The sequence below is a fragment of the Bos taurus genome, chromosome 4 (assembly GCF_002263795.3).
Source record: "Bos taurus isolate L1 Dominette 01449 registration number 42190680 breed Hereford chromosome 4, ARS-UCD2.0, whole genome shotgun sequence".
NCBI lineage: Eukaryota > Metazoa > Chordata > Mammalia > Artiodactyla > Bovidae > Bos > Bos taurus.
The window spans coordinates 92,403,330-92,408,894 of record NC_037331.1 but is presented as its reverse complement, the minus strand read 5'-3'; the positions used below and the strand labels follow the sequence as shown (position 1 = coordinate 92,408,894).

General features: G+C 57.1%; 1 non-coding gene across 1 annotated transcript; it reads right to left on the bottom strand.

Moving 5' to 3' along the window:
* Positions 1-880: 880 nt before the first annotated feature.
* On the bottom strand, positions 881-952 carry MIR129-1 (microRNA mir-129-1). The gene has a single exon (NR_030802.1). It is a non-coding gene; the product is annotated as a microRNA mir-129-1 (primary transcript).
* Positions 953-5,565: the final 4,613 nt, after the last annotated feature.

Here is a 5,565-nt window from a genome sequence, read left to right as displayed (position 1 = left end):
ATTGTTTCACCTGCTGGGAACGCTTCCTGGGACCCTAACCCAAGCTGTGTATGTGATCTCTGTCTTCTGCCCTGTCCCCTGTGCCCTGGGGGCTGACACCATGGGAGGCCCCTCCCTCCAGGATGGTCACTCAGCTCCTCCAGGGCCTGCCCCACCTTCTCTCCAAGGTAAGCAATCCTACCTCCTGTCTCTAGGGGTCTCTGGATCTTGAGGCAAGCAACTCTATTGACTGCTTAACTAAAGCAACAAAGCATTTTATTGGAGGGATTTGGGAGTGGTTCATGAAATGAAGGTGGGGGGTTGAGGGTCCAGGCTGGGGAAGGGCAGGTGCCAGGCAGTTCAGGGGACTTCAGCAGCACGAGCTCACAGTCTTCCCATCAGCAGAGCTGCCACTCAGTCAGCATCGATGTTTTGTTCCCCATCTCATATCCCTCCCCATGGGATTTCAATTCCCAGGCCTGTCTTGGGACAGTGGGCAGGGAAATGTGAGATGCCTCAAGTGACAGTCCCACCAGGAGTGCCCACAGCGTAGGAGAGGTGATTCCCCAAAAGAAGTTTAGAGGGAGGTGGTCTCCAGACAGGACAGAAGACTGGGGCCAAGTCATCACACAACCTCCATCACATTAACTGAGCCACTCCTATTTCTTCTTACCTCGTGGAATCTCCCGCAGACTTCGCGCACCGGTAATTGACTGAAGGTCAAATGACTGACGGTCCAGTGGTGGAGCACTGAGGCACAGAGAGGCTCAGCACTTGCCCTGAGGTCACACAGCAGCTCTACGGGACGGCCAGGTTGATGGCTTCACTCCATGTCCATGGGTTTGGTATGTGACCCACCGGGAGCCCTCTGGGGCATGCCTCTGTAGACAAGGCCTCCCGCAGATACTTTTTGGGGTAAGGGCTTCCTGACTACTGTAGAGAGGAACAGCAAGCCCAGACCGCAAAAAGATCCAAAGGGGCCGGAAGCCCTGCTAGGGCCAGTGGGCAGGAGGGGAAGGCGCTGCCCTCGGGGGCTCGGCTTGCAGGTGGCCTTCTGATAGGAGATGCAGCCAGGACCTGGGGAGAGGGAAGAGGTGAGAGGAGAGAGCTGAGAGTGCCAGGAAGCAAGCGGGCAGCAAGACTCTCAGTAACCCCTTCCTCCCCCAACTCAGTGTCACAACCTAATTCTTACCTGGTCCATTTGGTGGGGAGGCTGGCAGGCCTGGGAGAACGGTAATGCATCCTCAAGCGAGGGCTGTTTGAACCTGCATGTCTCCTTTTCATGGTCCACGCCTCCCTGTATTCTTCTTGACCTTGGAGGCTTTTAGTCTCCTGCTGTGATTTGGGGTTCAGTTAGATAGCCTGGGTGGGGGGATCTGTGCACCCAGATCCTGTCGGGAACCCCCCAGAGTTATAAATGCCCAGAGCCCCCAGAAGAGGGGCTTGGATGACAGTTGTCAGATGAGACCTCTGAGGCCAGACAACTCTGAACTTGCAGGGCTGGGCCTCTGGTGTGTTCTGACAACGCCCTCTGTCTCAGCAGATGAGATGGTTATGGTGAAGTCAGGAATCAAGTGCCAGATGGCTTAGCCTATGAAACCTCCCTTGCACGTATCAAATGAACTGCTTCACGGAGGTGGCAGCCAAGCACCCACAGCTCAGCGCCCTCTTGCTTCCCTAATGAGGGCAGTCAGCAAAGCCTCCCAGAAGTGCCAGGAGCCGCCCGGCCTGGGTCTCACCTGTCTTGCCTGGAGGACTCCACCACCCCACCACCCCCGCCCCACTCCGCCCCCAGAGGCCACAAGTGCTGAGGGGTGGAGGGAGACATAGTCCGCTCAGCATCACAGGTCTACCGAATAGACAGCTTCGGCATGTGGTCTATGGCAGAGCTCAGGACAGGGTGGTTTGTTTCGTGATTTTCCTGAATGAGTCGAGGACGCATCTGGAACAGAGAGATTGGGTGCTCATGCCTCCCCGGGTCTCAACACAGGCTTGTTAGCAGGGGCCGCCCAAGACACTGGCCCTGCCCAGCCTCCCCCTCCTCGATGCGTGGCCCCGCACCGCCTTCCGGACTCCATACCTGGTGGTAATTCATTTGCATCCTGAGGGACCTGGGGCTGCTTCAGAATGTTCACAGGAGTTGAGAATCACCGCAGCCTGTCTGAGCTCGGACTGCTCCCAGGTGCCCTCCACCCCGTTCTCCCCACAGCTCCAGGGTTCCCTGGGGACCCCGCGGTTTCTTCCGGCCCTACTTCCCCCGCTCCAGCCTGTGCCGCAGCCCGCCCGGGCCGGACCTTGACGGCGTAGGAGGATCACACTGCAGGGTCTGAACTGAGACACTCGGGCCTTGGTACTGGACCGCGAGGCAGGGCAACCGAGAGCCTTCAGGGAGTCAGCCGGCCCCCTCCTGCGTGCACGGGTCCCATCGCCCCCCACAGGGTGCTTGGTCCTCCTCTCCAAGGCTCCTCCTTGCTCTGATGTTGGCCCTCCAGGGCGTTCCACTGTCATCACACAGGAGCTGCAAGTCATCACACGCTGCTCACATCTCACAGAGACCCCGTGGAGGGGGTACTCTCTACCCACCCCCACGGGGGAGGAAGCTGACCTGTCTAATCACAGCCCGTGAGTGGCTGAGACCCAGCCGGAACTGGTGTCTGTCTGACCCTAAAGCCCATGCAGCTCTCTTTGCCCTTGGCTTCCAGGACAGACAGGACCTAGAAGGTTGCTGACAGCCTTGCCCTGACTCTGTTGTTCTCTTACTCCTTGGGGAGTGTCTGCTGGCTTCCAATCTCAGGCCAAGTTCTAATTCCACTGCCTAATAGTGGGTACTTGACCTGTCTGTACCTCGGCTTCCTCACCACTAAAGTGGGCGTAGTAACCCAGTGTGTGGCTCAGACAGAAACACCTTGTTTCTGCTACCACGTCTCCCCAGCTGTGCACACCTGTGTTTCCCTTCTGATCTCTGATGAGCCATCCTGCTCCTCCCTAAGGCCCACTCTTCCCCTCTGTCTGGAACCCCTCCCCCCCTGGCCACCTCATGGACACTGACTGGCCAGTGGCCCCCTCCTGGGTCATTCCCACCTGAATAAAAGGCCTCCACTGGCCAGATATCTCTCTCCAGCTACTGCCCATCTTGCAAGCAAAACTATTCGGTACTCTGATCACCCCCTTCCCACTCTCTCCTGAATCCCCCGCAGTCACTTTTGTCCCCAAGATCACTCCTATCAAGGCCACTGTCATGTGGGAGGGGAGAGGGACCGTCCATAGGTGTGGGGCGAGGCCAGGGCTCCCTCTGTTTCCCCAGCTCTTCTGCCTGGCACACCATCTGTCCAGGCAGGACCAACCTCACCAGATCCAGACACAGTCCCCTGTCTGAGCCCAACCCCAGCCCCTCTGCTCCTCCCAAGGAGGCTGTCTCTCCGCCTACCCTCTGCCCCCTCCACCCACTATTTCTCCATCCTCTCCTCTCTTTCTTCACTGAACTCCTGGCTCAGTCCATCAGTTCCACCTCTTCCTGGCACTTTCTTGGGTTCCCTAATCCTGGTCCCGCGTGTGTCTCAGGGTCACTCGCTAGACCCCTGGTTGTTCACTTGGCAGATGTCTGTGAGTGCCTGCCGGATGCCACAACTGCACAGGATGCTGGGGAGGCAGAGGGGAGCCCGCCACAGTCCCGACCCACCAGGAACTCCCAGCTTAGAAGGGAAAATGTAGACATGGCTCCCTGGGTGTCCTGAGCCCCTCAGACGAAACTCATCTCCCAGCGAGCTTCTCAGCCTCCCCGGGGAGCTGATCTCCCCTGGGACCCCTTTGCGCAGGTGCCAGCACAGGGAATGATGGGCTAGGTAGGCAGTGATGGGTGTCTGAGGAGGTGCCAGTGCCCCTGGGGCCAGGAAGGGGACACTCCTCCAGGAGGGATGGGGGAGCATGAGGAGACTGGGGAGGCTTCACCCAGGAGCCTCTTGGGAGCTGTCCCAGGGAGCAGGAGGGGTTTGAACTTCTGGGACTCAGAGGTGGAGAGAGACTGGCTGAAGCAAAGGCTCCAGGTGGAAACAGATTGGGGTGGGGGTTGGGTGGTTTGTGAAGGATGGGGAGGAGTCAGAAAAGGTCAAATGGCCATTTGACAAATAAAAGGTCAAACGGCTAAAGCTCAGCCTCGATGTCAGGTATTTCCTCCAGCAGGCAATGGGCAGCTTCTGAAGGTTGTTTGTATATGTGCGTGTGTGTAAGTGCTAAGTCAGTTAAGTCGTGTCTGACTCTGTGTGATCCTATAGACTGTGGCCTGCCAGGCTCCCTCCGTCCATGGCATTCTCTAGGCAAGAATACTGAAGTGGGTTGCCACGCCCTCCTCCAGGGGATCTTCCCTACCCAGGAATCAAACTCACGTCTCTGACGTCTCCTACATTGGCAGGCAGGCTCTTCACCACTAGCACCACCTGGGAAGCCCACTTATATATATTATATATATTCTTATACTGGGGTATGTTGATTAACAATGTTGTGTGGGTTTCAGTTGTACAGTAAAGTGATTCAGTTCTATATATGCTATATTTAAAATGGATAACCAGGGACTTCCCTGAGGGGCCAGTGGTTCAGACACCATGTTTCCATTTCAGGAGTTATGGGTGGAATCCCCGGTCAGGGAGCTAAGACCCCACAGGCTGCATAGTGGAACCAAAAAAAAAAAAAAAAATGGTAACCAACAAGGACCTACTGTATAGCACAGAGAACTCTGCTCAGTATTATGTAACAACCTAAATGGGAAAGAATTCTGAAGGTTTTGGAACAGGAAAAATTTATGAAATTGATTGGAAGAGGGAGAGGCTGTTGGCTGGGGGGAGAGGTTAGAGGCTTTGCAACAGTTCCGAGGAGAGGCAATAGGAGGGACCTGACCCAGAGAGGTGGAAGGCATCATGGATGCAGCAAATTTACGAGGATGAGAGAGTCAGGAGCAGACAATGTACAGGTCATCTGGGAGCGGGGAGAGGGGTCAGAGCAGTGAGGACCCAGGGGCAAACGGGGGGAAGTGACCTGCAGTCCGATTTAATAAGCAGAAGTTGAGGACCCACCGTGTGGAGGGTCACTTTCAGCTCTCCAGGTTGTAGAACTTGATAATGACCGTGATAAGTGAAGGGCAGGAGGGACAGAGGGAGGCAGAAATAGAAGCTGGAGGCTGCCCAGAGAGGAGAAACAGAGCAGGAGGGAGGGAGGCGGGCACGTGGACACGGCCGCTGTGCTCCAGGCTGGCATGTGGAGGCCTGCCTGGCACTGTCCCTGCTGCCTGGGCTGGGTGGAGGGGGGTCTGCAGGGCAGGCCCGCAGCGGGAGTGTGGGGGGTGGGGTCACGCCACAGGCTGCGGGGCCTGGGGTGATGTCCAGCCTGGGAGAGAGGCAGGGCTGCATGGGGGTGGTGGTGGGGAGTGGATGGGCTTGGGTCTCCTGAGACTATGGAATACCCCGACCCCAAGCTCGGAGCAGGGAACTCAGTGGAGATGTGCCCAGTACTGCTGAGTGGTGGGCGCTGAGCACAGGTAGATCCCTGGGTTCCAGTTCCAGCTCACTCTGCCAACTGACAGAATGACCTTAGGGA